The sequence below is a fragment of the Heloderma suspectum genome, chromosome 5, assembly GCF_057233095.1.
Source record: "Heloderma suspectum isolate Gila_16-S chromosome 5, 16-S_ref, whole genome shotgun sequence".
NCBI lineage: Eukaryota > Metazoa > Chordata > Lepidosauria > Squamata > Helodermatidae > Heloderma > Heloderma suspectum.
The window spans coordinates 129684408-129702735 of record NC_139462.1 but is presented as its reverse complement, the minus strand read 5'-3'; the positions used below and the strand labels follow the sequence as shown (position 1 = coordinate 129702735).

Here is an 18328-nt window from a genome sequence, read left to right as displayed (position 1 = left end):
CCCGCTGTACAATTTGACATTCACTTGATGATCCTGAACATCTTATTTATCTAAAGTTTTTATATTCCACCATTCTTAACTTCAAAAGGCCCCAAAAGCAGATCGCAAAAAAAACATTGTTTGTGCAAGGGGTGTGTGAGAAGAATGTCATGCTCCAAGATGACATCAGTGTTCTGAGATCGTCACAGATTAGTTCATGATGGGGGAAAAAATAGTTGTAGCAATGAGAGCAAGCCAAGTGTCAGGGTTCCCCTTATGTTCTGGACCCCCTGTGCAACTCTAAGGATCTCTTGCCTCCTACCTTCCCCTTTGCAGTAACGCGGCTTGATTGACACTCTAGACGCTCTTTAATTTACCAGTAAACAACAGTTTACTGGTAAATTAGGGCAAGTAAATCACAACTAAAAATATTTACACCCACCTCACAGGGTTGTTGTGAGGATAAAATGGAGAGGAGGAGGATAATGTAAGCCGCCTTGGGTTCCTTGCAAGAGGAAAAAAGGCGGGGTATAAATGCAATAAATAAATAAAATAAATAAAATACACAATAGAGCTGAGTGATACAAAAGGCATTAAGAGAAAATAAAAGTAGCAAAACGCAAGTTCCTTTACCCTAGCTGTACTTAAGGGGTGTCCCCACCAGCGATTTACTCCAAGCCGGCTGCATGTTGAGATCTTTAGGGATACATGACATTGTGGCCATCCAGCAGCCACCCCGGAGCGTATCAGGGAAAAACTGGATTTCCTGAGACTGCTTAAAGTCCGATTCTTTCCTTAAGTCGAGTTCTCCGCGGTATAGCTGTTGTGTGCCCCAACCCCCGCATTTAGCTTGGGTATGCTAGCCCTGCCTAGGGGTGTGCCTTGACCCTGGTCAAGGGGTGTTTCCTGTCCCCTGTTTTTCCCAGCACAAGCCAAGTAGTGTTGACTCAGAAGTAACTCCCATTGTGCCCAATGAGGCTTGCACACATCAGAATTTACACAGATCCCCCTAAATTGAAATACAGATTTTAAAGCACTGATTCCCTGAAGCCTGTAAAGTGCTTTACCAAACCTGTGATTCTGTGTGGCTTGATTTATTGCCTTCAGAAGTAACTAAATCACACCTCCGTTACAGTGATCCTGCACAGCATTTGGTTACAATGGGGGCTGTTTCCCCCCCCCCCGTGTTTACCGCTCTCTTTCCCAGAACAAACCCATTAGTGTCTCCTCAGAAGTAACTCCCATTGTGCTGAATGAGGCTTGTCCTCTGAATGCCCACATCAGAATTTACAGAGATCCCCCTGAATCAAATACAGAATTTAAAGCACTTTCCCTAATGCCTGTAATGTGCCTTACCTGAGATTCTCCGTGGCTTGATGGTGGCCTTAGGGAGTAGCTACTACACACCTTCGTTATAGAGATCCTGTGGCTAGAAAGGGGGCTGGTTTCCCATCCCTGTGTGCCCCCCCCATTTTCCAGCACAAGCATATGTGTATCTACTCGGAAGTAACTCCCTTCGTGCTCAATGAGGCTTGTCCCCTGAATGCCCACATCAAAATTTACAGAGTTGCTCCTCAATTGAAATGGCACAGTTTAAAGCACAAACGCCCTAAATGCTGTAAAGCACGACCTCGAGCCTTCAATTCTCCGTTGTTTGGTTTATTGCCTTAGGAAGTAACTACTTCACATCTTTGTTATAGAGATCCTGTGGTTAGAAAGGGGGCTGGTGAAATTATCAGAGTCGGGGCCTGTCCAAGACACTGTTCTGCAAGAGCCAAAGGACAAGATGGCGCCCTGCCCCACCCCATTTCATGTACTGAAGCTGACTGGACTGCAGCACTGGCCACATCTGAGAGCAACAGGCTAGTTTGGGGGTGGGGGGCAGGCTGTATGGCACTCACAGTTCTGTCCTCAGCACTTTGCCCCAGCTTGTTTGCCACCTGGATGCCCCTACTGCATCAAATTCCGGCTGAGGTGGGTGTCTCACTCTGCCTAATAGTGCACCTGGCCAGCCATGTTGAAAAACATACGCTCGGCCATGCTGCATCAGATCAAGGTCCATCTAGTCCAGCATTCTATTCATACAATGGCCAACCAGATGCTCATGGGAAGGACATGAGCATCTGCTCAAGCAGGACATGAATGCAATAGCACCGTCCCACCCATGTTCCCCTACTGCTAACATTGGTGAAATGTAAATACATTCTAGTCATTCTAAATGACTAAATGCATGCATGTATATCCTTCCGGAATGTTGAAGGTTTCTTCCTTGGGGGACACCTCTAATAACCTGTGCATTTTCATACAAATGTACCCAAAAACTATTGGGGAAGGGGTGAAGGGAAGGGAAAGCAAATTATTTCCTCCCCCAAATTGGAGAACTCCCCTTCCACATGAACTGCTGCACCTATCCTTCTGAAACATTGCTGGTTTCTTACTTAGGGACAACTGTAGGCTGTCTGTAATTTTCAGAACAATAGTCCACAAGGAAAATAGGGAGATAGGTATGTCCTCTTTTGAAGACCTCAAAATGTCAAGGCTACCCTTGCACAAAACCCCCTGTGCCTATCATTCTTAAATGTGGCGAACATGATCTCCTCTTATGGGGCAATAAATCCTGAAATGTTTATCCAATTCTTCCAGGTAATAAAAATGTTATTGGCAGTTCCTTTTAAAAGAAAATCAAAATATAAACCCTGCACCTATTTTTCTGACATTGGGCAGGTGTAATCCCCTTTTAGGGGGCTACTATGCCTGCAATTACCCAGTTCTGACCAAGAGAAAAAAGTTAATTTTTTTTTCTAATTTCTCATGGTAGTCAACAGGAACCATAAAGACTAATTTTTCCAAACCTTGACTCAGGTTTGGTGCTGAGCTGAAGTGGTCTGACTATAAATTGGCCTAAGCAGAAGCAGGATGTTTTCCAAAATGTGAATTGGGGTCTGAGTTGAAGTGGGGTGGTGGTCAGTGCACTCTTCTTATGTATGCATGTATGTAATCTATACACACACGGAAGCACACACATGTACACATCACACATGCACACACACACACACACATATTAGAAGTGCGCTTAGACTCAGATATATAGTATGTGTGTGTGTGTGTGTGTATATATATATATATATATATGCAAACTTGTGTTATCGGCCTGTGCCCTGGATCTTTTAAGAACCTAGCAACACCCGTGCTTTGCAGTCATGGTGGAAATGAATGGCGATTTGTAAAAATACAGTAAGAATAATGTGTAGAATAAGTGCTTTAGGGAGCAATCGTATGGCCACTAGACACTGTTTAGAGGGCCATAGGATATGCTCCTTTCCGGGAACTGACCTCGGAGCCTGTGCTCCGAGGTCGGTTCCTGGAAATCTGACCTCCCCCCTCATCTGCACTGCCTCTGAGGCAGTGTGGAGAAGCCCCATCCTCCACTTTTGGAAGATGAGCGCGGAGCGACTGAAAAAGGGCGGGGCTGGGGGGCATTCTGGGGAGGGGAGAGCAGAGCTGTGCGTACAACACATCCTATGTATCGTACGGCAGCTTCCTGTCTCGGTTAGGCCCCCTGCCGCTAGACAGCCGAAAATGGCTGTCTAGCGAAAAAGAGCAAGGCAGGAGAGGTGCAGAGGGAATGATCCCACCCACCCCCGGTGCCTCTCCTGCCTTGCTTAGAATAGGCAGTTGCCTCCGAGTTTGGAGGCAGCTGCCTATCCAGTTAGGATTGCACCCTTAGAGTCTTGGTTTATTTGGCAATGTGCACCTTTTGTTTCTTATTTGTTTTCGCATCTGCTCTTAACTTTCTCCAGATATTTTTACTCTGACTGCTATTTGACTGGGCTTTTTTAATGATTTAATTAGTAACCAAGTGACACAGCTTTATCCCATGCCCACATTACTTTATGAGCCTTTGTTAGCTGTATTTTACTCTTTTCATAGGGCTACAACCCAATAAATGAAATATTAATCATCAGAATTTCAGTAAATTTATCATTTAAATGTGCATACATCTGTATATTAATTAAATGGTTCATTACTCATCTTTGCATGTCTGGTTAGCCCTGGAACATTTACTATAAAAAAACTTTCCAACTCAAAAACCTATGATGCTTTATCAGCTTTATAAAGTTTTATCTCCCAAGTAAGATCACCCCCACCCCCCAATACCTATATTTTAAAACAAAAACTGTATAATAGACTGTACCCTTTGTAAGCCACCCAGAGAGCTTTGGCGATGGGGTGGTATAGAAATGTAATAAATAATAATTAATAATTATACTGGGATTTGCAGGGCAATGTTTTAAATGTCTAAAAATATACACATACAGTCAACTTTTTTTACACCAAATAAAACCTAAATTAGAGCACAAATACCTTGCTTTGCTGCCGCCTTTGACTGGGGTAACACACTGCTGCCCAGTCACATACTATAATAGTTGCCCTGATTAATTAGGACCATAATTTTAATCAAGGGGCAGAATTTTAATTGGTTAATTGGGCTGAGTAATCTTTTAATATCACAGCCCTACTATTCTTTATAAATTTTTTGGAGGCTGTGTTTAGCCACTTTGCAACTCCAGTGCAGGACTGCTCATCCACCCAAATGCTTTTAGTAGTGAACACCATAAGGCCTCTCTTTTCCCCACCTGCCACAGCAGTGCCCCACCATGCTTGTGCGGTTCTGTGGAAAGGCTCCTATAGAGCAGGGGCAGTGGACCAGTGTACTCTCTGTACCATGGAAGCTTATGCCATAATTCATTTCTTTGTCTTTAATAAGGTGATCCAAGGCTTGTTGTTGCTTCTTGCTGCAACAGACTAACATGGCTACCCGTCTGGAATTGGTTTGTTGTATTTTGGAACAAAAGATTTCTGGTTTCAGTATGTCCATTCATTTTTTTTTCATTGTTGTAAGGCAATGTTACAGTTGTACTTTTCTGCTTAATTTTTGATAAACGTATAGAACAGTTTCTAAATATATATATGTATTTCTTATTTGTGATCTATTTCAGGTATTTTATTTGATATTGCATCTTTTGAATAAGAAACAGAATCCAATTTTTTTAAAGGGATAGTTGGAAGTTTCAATCATAGAATTCCAATGTAATACATAATTTGGCTCTTACAAACATATGTAAAGAGAGTAGAGAGCACTCCCTCTGCTTCTTCCATAGGAAACAGTCTAAGTCTTGCCATACATAACCATGTTCCACAAGGCTTGTAAATTCAGCTGCCTCTGTAAGGCCAAGTTAGTTTTTGTTATTAGGATAAATGAAGGAAGCAAACGTTGATATCAAATGCTGGAGTGTATTTTGCAGGAAACAAGGATCATGAGATAGCAACAAGTCAAGATCATAAAACAGAGAAATGACCTGGAAAAGAAGTGTGGTAGATGGCCGGGGGTAGCTTCCAGACTGTGGGAATATAATTAAGCAATACATGAAGTATCCAGAACAAAGTTGGTGCACCTCATAACATCTGCCCAGAAAAGAGCCACCACTGTAGACCCCCACATCATACGCACCAAGGATGTATCCATCGCCCCACAGCGCCAGCATTTATTGGAGGGTTTTTCCGAAACAGACGCTGTGGTGTCCAGTATACCTGGAAGAGAAACTTTTGCTGTATAAGGTGCAATTTCAGATCAGAAGATATAGACCACTTAGAAGACACAGCTACCTTCCATTGGTGTGCTTGGATGTGGCATTCTAGTTCCCCATTCCACTCCTCTCTGAATGTCAAGTTTACCATATGTTAAGAGGGTTTGTTTTTTTCTGTAAATGTCAATTGTTGGTTTGGTCATACAGTGAATCAGATCTTCCAGTAATGCTGGGTCTTCTGAAGCACTGAATGCTGCCAGGCCATACAGGGTACGGTACATATGTTTTATTTGAAGGTGCTGCCGGCGTGTATTTTGAGGTAGCTGATATTTCCTCTGCAGGTCTGCAAAGGAGAGGAATTCACAGTCCTTGCCTATTAACTGACCCAAAGTGAGGATGCCTCTCTTAGCCCACTGCCTCCAGAGAAAAGCGAGTCCAGCGATCTTCAGATCTCTGTGTTAGTTTGGCATGTGAGAAAGGGCCCAAGTGCTGCTGACAGGCCAGCATTTGCTATGGCCTTCCACCTGCCTGAATGGGGGGTGGAATAAGGCCCTCTCTGTCCAAGTGCATGGAGCCCAACGCCATCCACTGGGTAATCGGTGTCAAATATGCAGATTCTAGGCTTATCCAAGGAGGTTGTTGTGATGAGGGGGTGGCAGCCCATTCAGTGGCACATGAGAGAAGATATGATTTGTGATATAGCTTTAGATCAGGGAATTGAAAATCTCCTTCATCCATGGGCAGCTGTAATTTTCTAAATGAAGAGTGTGGGAGGGAGCCTCCCGAAATAAACTTTCTAAATAATTTGTCGAATCCTTGGAACTATGATTTAAGAATAGACAGTGGCATGCCTTGGAGAACATACACTATTTGTGGCAAATCATTCATTTTTAAAGTGTTAATTTTACCCCAGACACTGAGTGAGTGGGGCCAGCTGCCTAGGTCCAAAGCAATTTCAGCTAACAGAGGTGTCAGATTGTGGCTGTCTTGACACCTTGGTTTTTTAGCACAATCATTCTCCTTTAATCACTGGTTTTTGCAGGAGCTTTAAACAACCCCGCTGCTCTCCTGCTGCTATCTTACAACTTCCCCTCCCTCTTCCTGTGTTATCTGAGAACGGGGAAAACCCAGTGTATTTCCCCTTTAGTGCTTTGTCCCGCTTTGTGTGGGCATGTGCTAGGGGGTGTTGCTGGGCGGTGTTGAATAACATTGTCATGACAACAAATTGGTGTGTGGAGGGGCAGGTCACTGACCACACTTCCAGTGACCGTTTCTGCCTCTCTCCCATTCCACTACAGGCTCTTGAACTGTAAAATGGTTAACCGTCCCAAATGCTTCTCTGAGATCCCCTTGAACACAGCAGTGCTTACTTCATTGGCTGTAAGGCTTTCCTTTCCTGGGAATAAGTGCCACTGAAATCTGTGTGGCTTGCTTCTGAGTAGGCATGCATAGGAGTGCACTCTAAGTCTACTTAGAGTAGCAATCTTAAGGTCTCCCATTCCCTTCAGTGCATTTACTTGGGACTTTCCCCTCCCATCGACTTCACTGACTGCTTCATCTCCCTTTTGCTCAACAGTTTGATGGGCTCTTTTCCTTCCAGGGAGGATGGGGGAGTCTCCCTTCTCAGCCATGTAGGAGAAAGGCTTGTCAGTTAGGATTTCAATGAGTATTAAAAGTACCTTTTCTTCTTCCCTGAATAAATTCATCATGAAGAGCTTGGAATGGTCATTTTTAATGGTTTCGTTTTTGTGTGTGGAGTTGTTTTAGACAAGGCAGTAATGCTGAGGTGGTTTTCCATAGTACTCCCTCCCACCTAGGCAGCCACTATCTCTTCTCCTAGCCCACCTTGCAGGGTCGTTGGGAAGCCAGAAATAAGGGGGAAGAGCTACAACATCGTGGGGGTCGGGGGGAAGCAAGCTGGGTCTAATGAAGAAGGTGTCCCCCATGAAGGGGTCGCTGGGTGTGTGTGTGCTAGGGATGGCTTGGTGCACTGATTGTATATAAGTCCGTTTGTGGATTTCTTACTTCTGTGTTGGGAACCCTTCAAACTCAGTAGTGCAAGCAATGTACGGCATTTAATTCCATCACACACTAACATATTTAGCAGAGAAGGACTAGCAGCACTAGCAGCTTCGGGGTAAGCCACCAAGAAGACTCTCTCTCCCTCACCACAAAGTCGGAGGAAGGAGGGGGGCGGGTGACCAGCTCTCATAGTCCACTATCCTGGTCAGTAGAAGGGCTTCCAACTTCCCTCCTGCTGTGGAGGAGTGGAGGGACGAGTGGAGCCATCAATCATGTTACAGGAACCAATGATCAGGGAGGGGAGGAGGCATGGGGCCAGCAGCCTCCTTCTGTCCTGATTGTTCCATGCAGCTCCGCCCAGCCATGAAAAGGTATGCGCTATGAGAGATGCCTGTATACAGGGCCAGACTAAATCCCGGCAAGGATCTGGAATCAAAAGGACCGGTTTGTAGTGGGATAAAATGCCAGGTGTGAAGACAGCCTCAATTTAATCAATTGAGAAATATCCTTGGGGACCTTTATTCCCAGATAAACTATGGTGTCAGGGCATTGTTTGAACTGCCATCTGGAAAACAGGGCAGAGGAGGTGTCTATCCTTAGGGGCATAAGTTCTGATTTAGCCCAATTAATTGTATATCCGATATTGACCCAAATGTGTCTGTTAATCTGATAAACTCTGGTATAGAGTTTTCAGTACCACCTGAACAAGAACATATTATCCACGTAAAGGATGATCTTATATTCTATGGTATGTTGAACATAATCCTGTAATGCCCTGTTTTGTCGGATGGTGCAAGGCAACAGTTCCAGACAGATGTTGAATATCAGGGGAGAGAGTGGACACCCCTGGCTTATGCTCCTTTCAAGTGGGAATGGTGAGGAAAGAATTCCATTGGTCCATACCTGTGACCTTGAGTTTGCATATAGGATCTTCACCCAGGCCAGAAATTCTTGAGGAAAGTCAAATTGAGAAAGTGTGGCAGTGATAAATGGCCAACAAATCTTATCAAAGGCCTTTTCAGCATGTAGTGATAGGATAGTGGCAGGGGTCTTTCTGGCAGCATTAAGTGCTACTAGGTCTACCAAGCCTCAGATTTCCTGCTGTCTGCCTGGTGTTTATGAACCCTTTTTGTTCAGGGTTAATTAATGTTGCTATTATTTTTTTAAACTCTGTTAGCTAGTGCAGCATTTTGGCATCTGCGTCAATCAGGGAAATTGGTCTATAATTTGCACAGAACCCATGATCTTTTTCTGGATTGTGGATGACTGAAATGTGGACCTCTTGCAGAGTGGGCAGCAGTGTGCGTATTTCAAAAACATCCTGATAGAGCTCCAAATTTATGGCTGTCAAGGTTTCAGAGTAGGCTTTACACCACTCAGTGGAGAACCCATCAGGGCCACCGGCCTTTCCTGCTGTCATCTTTTAGTCACTCTCTCAGTTTCTTCCTCTTCTAGGGTTCCTCTAGGAGCTCCCTTTGCTGCATATCTAATTCAGGAAGGATCAGAGTCTCATCTGCCTCTGCATCAGGAGTCCTGTCTGCTGTATAGAGCCCAGAATATAACTTACAAAACTGGGCATTAATTTGTTGTGGCATGGTGAATATGTTCCCTACTTTATCACAGAATCATAGAATAGTAGGGTTGGAATGGGCCTACAAGGCCATCGAGTCCAACCCCCTGCTCAATGCAGGAATCCAAGTCAGAGCATCCCTGACAGATGGCTGTCCAGCCTCGTCTTGAACGGCTCCAGTGTGGGAGAGCCCACCACCTCCCTAGGTCATTGGTTCCATTGTTGTATTCCTCTAACTGTCAGGAATTTTTTTCCCGATGTTCAGCCAGAATCTGGCTTCCTGTAACTTGAGCCCATTCTTCCGTTTCCTGCACTCTGGGATGATTGAGAAGAGATCTTGGCCTTCCTGTCTGTGACAACCTTTGAAGAACCTTTGAAGAGCGCTATCATCTCTCCCCTCAGTCTTCTTTTCTCAAGGCTAAACATGCCCAGTTCTTTCAGTCTCTCTTCATAGGGCTTTGTTTCCAGTCCGCTGATCATCTTTGTTGCCCTCCTCTGAACCTTCTCCAGTTTGTCTGCATCCTTCTTAAAGTGTGGTGCCCAGAACTTGACACAGTACTCCAGATAAGGCTTGTTCTAACCTCAGATACGCAGATGATACCACCCTAATGGCAGAAAGTGAAGAGGATCTCAAGAGCCTCTTGTTGAGGGTGAAAGAGGAGAGTGCAAAAGCTGGTTTGAAACTCAACATTAAAAAAACGAAGATCATGGCATCTGGCCCCATCACTTCCTGGCATATGGAAGGGGAAGAAATGAAAGCAGTGACAGATTTTATTTTCTTAGGCTCCAAGATCACCGCAGATGGTGACTGTAGCCATGAAATTAAAAGACGCTTGCTCCTTGGGAGGAAAGCTATGGCCAACCTAGACAGCATAGTAAGAAGCAGAGACATCACCTTGGCGACAAAGGTCCGTCTAATCAAAGCTATGGTTTTCCCAGTTGTAACGTATGGCTGTGAGAGCTGGACTATAAGGAAGGCTGAGTGCCGAAGAATTGATGCTTTCGAACTGTGGTGCTGGAGAAGACTCTTACGAGTCCCCTGGACTGCAAGGAGGTCAAATCAGTCCATCCTAAAGGAAATCAACCCTGAGTGCTCATTGGAAGGACAGATACTGAAGCTGAGGCTGAAATATTTTGGCCACCTAATGTGAAGAGAAAACTCTCTGGAAAAGACCCTGATGCTGGGAAAGACTGAGGGCAAAAGGAGAAGGGGACGGCAGAGGATGAGATGGATAGATAGCATCACTGATGCAATGAATATGGACTTGAGCACGCTCCGGGAGAGAGCGCAGGACAATAAGGCCTGGCATGCTATGGTCCATGGGGTCATGAAGAGTCGGACACGACTGAACGACTGAACAACAACAAATTGTCTAGCCTGCTGCTGTTTCAGGCAATGTGCTAAGGTTTAACCAGGCTTATCGCCTCATTCCCAGTACTGCTGTTGTAGGCAGGTTAAATAAAACTCTGCGTTAGATGTCAGCAGCATATTTGGCATGTTGCAGTTTGGTGTAGAAGTCTGGGGAGGGGTGAGCTACGAACTGGGATAACAATAATTTCCCCTGCTCTTGGAGCTTGTTCTCCTGTTATAGTCTCTCACACTTCTTATTGGAGGCATAGGCTATGATTCTGCCACGGATAAATGCCTTACAGGCTTCCCATGCAATTGAACGTGAGGTTGTTGTCCCACCATTGAGGGTAAAATAATCACCCAGCTCAGAGGCCATTTGCATTTTGAACTCTTGATCATTCAAAAGGTTGACATTTGGTCTCCAACACATGGGGGTTTACAGAGCCCCAGATCCAGATTCAAAAGAACCGGAGCATGATCAGAGACAGCAATTATATCTATATAGGAGGCCTTGACATGCCAAAGGATGGGGGAGAGGTTAAAAAAATAAACAAAAACAGTTTTGATGGGCTGACTGTATGACGATATAGTCTCCCTTACTGAGATTCAACACTCGCCACACATCTACTAGACCCTGTTCTGCCATGTAGGCCTTGAGGGTGGGGCAGAGCATGGAGGGTAATTTGTGTGTGTGGGTATCCTATCTAAGACTGGATCTAGAATACTGTTGAAATCTCCTACAATTATTAATTGGTTGTAGACCACGGAAGACATGTAGCAAAAGCAGTCATGAAACATTGAGGAAGAATCTAGGTTGGGGCCATACAAATTTACCAGATCCTGTGTCGACATTGCAATCTTAACAACTAAGTTAAGAAAGCATCCTCCCTCATCTGTCACTGTGTGCAACAGTGAGACCAGAGTTCACTTGTGGATTAACACAGCTACTGCTTTGGATTTCTTGGAGTTGCCACTAGCATACACTTCACCCACCCAATCCTTACAGAGCTGATACTTACCTTAGCGAGCAGATGGGTTTCCTGTAAGAAGGCGATATCAGCTTTCAGCCTCTTAAATTTGGCAAGCACCTGCTTGCGTTTGTTGAGTGTACCCAGGCCTGTAAGTTCCAGGTAATGATGTTTAATGGCATGACAAGTGTATTGAAGTTGGAACTAAAAGAAGGTGTGGAATTGGGAAATAGCAAAGCCTAATACAACTTCTTACCAGCATTTCATTACTGTCCATAATCTGACCAATATGATGGGTGGCGAAACATGTGTGAGCGTGATGCAGTGACAGGTCTGTAGTGAGTTTGACACTGGAAGAAATGGTGAGGAGTCAGGTCAGGCGTTGAGCTTACACAAGTGTCATATATGCTGTTTATTAAATGTATACATGCCTGCTCAGGCAGTTTTCCTGTTTCTTTGAGTAGGCCAGCTTTTCTGTAGGCTTCTCTCACAGAGAGACTGGTACCAAGCAGGCACCAATCCATGTGTTAACAATTGCTAGTTGTCTGATGCTGATAAGGGTATAATCCTCATGTCAACAGTTATGCAGCTGCCTGTTTTCTAGGGATGTTGGAGAATTTCTCCATGAATCTCCGGGAGGCCGAATGCTAACGCATTCGGCCCCCCAAAATTGGTGGAGAAATGGTCCACCACCCCCCAGCCACCCCCCAGAATGGGACTTACCTTTGCCGAATGTACCTGGCGCTGGCAGCTCCCAGCGGAGGTTTGGCGGCGGCGGTGGCGGCGGTGGCGGCGGCGGCTGGTCTTCTGACTGGCCGCCGCCATTTCCAAGTGAAAAAAGAAAAACACACAAGTAAACGTGATAGGCTACGTAAAGATTTACGTAGCCTATGACGGCTAGATTTTCAAAAAACACCGTGATAAGCTACGTAAATCCTTACGTAGCCTATCATGGCTGACTTTGGGGGGGGGGAAGCGCGTACGCAAATGACAGTGCCCATGGGCGCCGCCATTTGCGTTCCTTATTTGGGCACATGTAGTCTGCGTAAATACGGCGAAAATAAGGGCAACGCAAATAGCGTTGCCCTTATTTTCACCACAGTCTACGTAAATGTTTACGCAGACTACACATGCCCAAATAAGGAACGCAAATGGCGGCGCCCATGGGCGCCGCCATTTGCATACGCACTTTTTTTTTTTTTTCCCCCAAAGTCAGCTGTGATAGGCTACGTAAGGATTTACATAGCCTATCACGGCTGACTGCAGGGACGCAAACGGCGGCGGCTATGGCCGCCGCCATTTGCATCCCGGCCGGCCAGGAGGATTCGCGGCCGGAGGGATGGGGCGCCTCCCCCCCGGCCAGAATTTCGGCCAGAGGGACGGGGCATCTCCCCCGCAGCCAGAATTTCGGCGGGGAGGGATGGGGCACCTCCCCCCCGCCCAGAATTTCAGGAGGAGGGACAGAGCGCCTCCCCCCCACCGCGAAGCAAGCTGCGGGATGAGGTAAGGGACTTTCGTCCATCCCTACTGTTTTCCTCTGTTTGCTTTACTGTTCTATCTTGCTAGGGAGATGAAGAGGGTTCCTCCCCCCTGCCCCCCCAGTCTTGGAATGTTGGAACTTCTTACTCACTGGGAGGGGTAACTCATTGCCTGCCTGCTTTGAGCATGTTCATACTAGAATGTCAGAAAAGGGTATAAAAGACTGGACTGAAGCCTAACCAATTTGGCCTCGCTCCATGGGAGAATGTGCACAACCAGCTTGGAGAACTTTGGGTTCTAGGAATGATTTCTAATATGCTGTTGATTGGGCCTCCCGGCATATACCAGCTGTGAGGAAGTTGCCACCTTCATCGCCTGAAGAGATGTGTGAGCTTTCTTTGTATTTTTATTCTGCATCCATTTTCTATCAATAAACTGTAATTCTTTCCACAAGTGGTCTAGTTTCATTTTGGTAATCCAAAGAATCCATAGAATCCATTATTTCAAACAGCATACTGAGAAAACAGCACTGACGCTGTATAAAAAATAATAACAACATACACACACATATACATCATATAGAATGGAATAGCAAAAAGGACAACAACCAATAAACAATCTAACAAATGTCCAATCATTCACCCAACAGACAAAAACAAACACACCAACAAATGATAAAACAAGGAAAGATTAAAATAGCATTTTAACCAACACTGCACACTCTTCATGCATCACTAAACCTTTCAAACTGCTTCCAGACAAGCGCTCTCCCAACTTTCATGTCATCCACGAATTCACAGGTTCCCCTCTGAACTTTGAAGAGACATAAACAGGAGGCCCCCATAAACCATCAAGGGAGTTACCTCAACACCCAATCTAGGGATCCATGTTGCCTTCATATGACCTGAGGCTATACATTATTTATTTATACATTTTCACTGAAAATAGTAGCCATAATGGTACTCATAATAATGGTAATAAAACTGGTAGTAATAATAATAAACCGTAATAATATAACAATGATAAACTGTAAAGTAATGCTTGAATAAGCCCATATTAACCTCATATGGACAAAATATAAACATTACATCAACTCAAAATTCATATACCATTTCAGTGGTATGGGGTCCCTATTGTCATCATATGGCCAGCTAAACAATATTTACCCATAGGCTGTATTATAAAAAGTACAACTGAAACAGCTAGAACATATCTGGAATAAACCTGTAGGAAAGTTGGATCGATTTTCTCATGAACACACTGTACTCTGTCAGGTCCCAGTCAAAATAGATTCTTTTAGATTGCCAAGATGAAACAAAGCTGCTTGTGCAAAAGGATGACTGTTTAGAAAATAGATGCAGAATAAGTATGCAAAGAAAGCTCTCACCTCTCATCAGCCAATGAAGCTGTCACAGCTGGGTGTCTATCTGGGTCCCCAAGTTTCTCCAGGTTGGTAGTGCACGTATTCCCCCTTGGAGCAAGACCAAAGGACAAAGCCTGCCGGTTGGATTTTATAGATCTCTCCCTAGTTCAGGAGCAGGGAGGGGGAAATGGGGCTTTCCTTCCCAGGGGAAGTGAAACGTATCTCCTAGGTGCTGACATCATCCAGCTAACCAAACCAGCTACACGGTGAAGCTGTGAATGACTAGCCTTTGTGAAAGGGCTTCTGAATTAACTATAAGGCTACCAGCTAGGCCAAACTACACAAGTCTCGAGGTGGCTACCAACAGCATATAGGGATGCTGTGAAGTCCACCTTATTGCTCACCAACAAACTCACTGCACACGCTTACTGCCTCACTCTTTGATCGGGTGCGCTGCTGGGAGTCTAGTCCCAACAAAAAATCTGCTTCTGGAGCTTTCTTGAAAGAGTGAAAACGTCCATCACGCTAAACGCAGAACATAGGGGGAAAGTGAAGGTGGTAGACCATGTTAACATCATGCACCATTCTTCTTGCTCCTGTAAAGGCTTTCTTCCCTTCCATCACATCTTTTGAATAGCCCAGAAAGATCATAATGGAAAGATCATTAGCTCCCCAGTGCAATGTCTCCTTTTTTTGCATGCCCGTTTTAAAATATCCTCTTTAGTGGGGAAGCGCAGGAATTTTATGATGATTGCTTGTGGGTGGTTTGGATCTTGAGAGTGGGGATAGGGGAGTGTTGTGCACATTCAGTCTCTACGGCATACCAATCCAGTCGTTCCAAGACCTCTGTCAGCATATTCGCCGGAAGCATAATCAGGTTGCCCTAGTCTTCCTGTTCTTTGATCCCCACTATTCTTATATCTCCCCTCTAAGTCAGAAAGCTTCATTTGCAGTGTAGTATTATTGGCCTACAGTGTTATAGAACTGCTTGCATTGCCTGTTCCTGATCCTCCATATTGGAAACTCATGTTTCAACCGTGCCTGTCTTCTTTTGTTATTGGTCTAATGAGGTCTGTAAGTTTGCCACCGCCGTCTTTATCAAGGAGGCGTCAGCAGAGAATGGACTGTAACAGGGCCATACCACTCTCTGGTAGGTTATCCTGGACGGCAGGGGGTGAAGCAGCCATATTTTGGGTGGTATGGGGCGCTCCACTCGGCTTAAGAGGTTATACCGCCATTTCTATCCCCACTGGGCCCACTGCGTTTGTAGGGACTAGGCCACAAAAGGTCAGCCAAAATTAAACAGGGGAAAACGAAATAAAAGCTCCTCCTCAGAATACCACAGCAGGGACAAAAGCTCCCCCCAGACAGTAAATACCTTTGGGGGCCTCCAACAATAGATTTGCATGGCAGGATCATTTGTGGGGCCTGGAGCTCACTAACTTGCTGCTCTCTAGGTAGCCATCTTGACAGGAAATCTATCCAGTCCATTACTGACCTCACACAATCATTCAGACAGGGCTGTGCCCTTCCTGATGCAAAGGGAAATCAGAAATATAGCCAGAGGCACAGTGGTATGTGATACATAGCTGCCCAGTGGCATATGAGGCACAACACCCCTGTGCATTTTCCTTGGTTGTCCGCACATGCTTTGTTACTTAGAGTAACATTCCATGACATTTAAAGTTTACAGAGTGGCAGGAAATCCTGGAATTTTTGACAGCACTAGTGCAGAAGAGTGTTACGTTCGAGCTTCACACAAGAGGCATAATAACTCCAGCAAATCTGGAGTGAGAGATATAAACAAACCCTAAGAACAACAGCATGGAAAAAAACACAGATGCACATAATGCAGTAGCCTTCAGAATGTCATATTGGATATTTTCTGATGCTACCACCCTTATCATAATATTGACAACTTCACATGACTTGCTGCCAGGAAAGGGGACTGCATGTTCTAGAGTGGTTTCTTTTATCTTGGAAATGCTGGTGAACAACCTGTGGAGAGTAGCAATGGAGTCTGCATCAGTGGCAGAAAAAATAGGTATGTTTGAGTACTGTAGGATTAGGGTTCCATAGGAGCCTGGACTACTCACTTTACTGTTCACATTGTTATCAGCCTCTTTTTACAACAGCTAACATAATTCAGTTTTTGCATGACTTGAATTTTGAGCTGCACACATATTCTTTTGGAACTGCCCATTTCCCCCTGGGACTTCATATTTTTTATCTGCTTGCATAGTTTAAAAAGCCCTGATAGAGAACAGGTCTACCATTTTTGGTAGATGTGGTGACTGAGCCGTGACAAGGCATGGGTACCATGGCTACCAAGATAGGTAGACTGAACCTATGTGAAATTTGTATACCAGGCCTACCCTTCTGTTGTTTCTAATGGGTAGACCTGGTGTCCAGACAACTTCCTACCATCAAATGAAAAATTATTTTCCTTACTCCCTTTAACCCTTCATATCAGCTTCATGGTCCTCCACTGCATTTCCCTAAAAAAAATCCAACACACCAGATCAGATAACAGCAGTGGAAAACACTAGAGTAATGTCATATACTACTTGAACTTTTCCCTCCCACCAGCAAAATTGGTATAACTACAGTAGGCTGCTTTGTGGGGCTGGCATAACTTACACTGTCTTGGCCACAGCCCCACCTTCTGAAATATAGGTAAAATAATAATGGACTTTATTGGCAGGGCAATTTTTGTAAACATTAGCAAACTCCAGGGAATTTTGAATCTTTGCTTCTATCTTTTGTTTTTGGGTAGACACTCTATTTCTGAATTTTCTATGGGGCAGCAATCACTTCCCAGTAGGAAAGACCAAAGGGGGGGGGGTTAAAATGAACTAAGAACTTTCTTCTCTAGACAATGAGTATGCTGATCATTGCTATGACTTCATTCGTTGGCTAAAAACACTGAAAAGCAGGAAATGGCTAGTTACTCATAAAATTAATGGGCAGAATAATGGCTGAACATTTTTCTTCCTATCTACAAGGACAGGAGATATGGTTTTGTTTTAAATGAAAGCTGGGAATCGGGGATTGTGGTTCATCTGGGAAGAGCAACTGCTCCCTTTGCCCTCCTGCAGGCATTCATGAATATAGATGTGTCTTGTCAGCATCGTAATAACACCATGAACAATTCACCCAGTGATTCCAAAAGGATGTTAAAGAGCATGGGAGACAAGATGAGAATATAAGAAGTGTGCTGGGCCAGACCCATTCCTTTCCCACAGTGGCCAGCTAGATGCCTCCGGGGAGCCCGCAAGCAGGCCATGAGTGCAATAGTACTCTCCCACTTGTTTTCCCCAGCAGGTGGTACTGCCTTTGATGCTGGATATAATATGTAGCCATCACATCTTGTAGATGGAACCCTACAGAGCCCCACAGGGCAATTTCCACAGGAAATAGCAGTTATCACCTACTATTGAAAGCTATCAAGAGATCCACTTGCTGGGAGTGCCTGTCTTTCTCCCAGTACAGGTAAACTACCAGGGTGATCGAGGCAGCCTATCTTGAATCTGGGCCTGAAGCCAGAGTGAAATCAGTCCAGACAATCCATTTCATTCAAAAGCATCAGGAGCTGATTTGCCAATTCCTGCTTGAACACCTTGTCCAGGAATGGTTAACGAAATGATGGGCCTATGTCCCTAATATGAGGATGAGAGAAGGGCTTCTTTAATAACGTTCTTAAGACTGCTTCTTGAAGGGCAGTTGGTCTTTCACAACACGTGACATTAATGATAGGATAGAATTTGATCACCTCCTTTGGCAAGCCTTCAGAAGCCAAGTTAGACAGGGTCCAGCTGACATGTTGGAGCATCTGTACCTTTTAATAGATGTGTAGATAAGGAATTTTGGCAGCTTGCCATGTCGGCATGCGACAGAGCCGAGAAAAAATTCCCTCTTCTGTGCTGTTGTTACAGTTGCCCCATTTCTAGCACATCTTGATCTTCTAGGCAGTGTATGCATATATTTGAAGATATCAGTTTATGGACT

At 44.7% G+C, this 18328-nt stretch overlaps 1 protein-coding gene across 1 annotated transcript in view; it reads left to right on the top strand.

Annotated features, from left to right (window-relative positions):
- The window catches only part of REEP1 (receptor accessory protein 1), an 87696-nt gene that overhangs the window by 18576 nt on the left and 50792 nt on the right, over nt 1–18328 (top strand). The gene's annotated exons all lie outside the window — the stretch shown is intronic.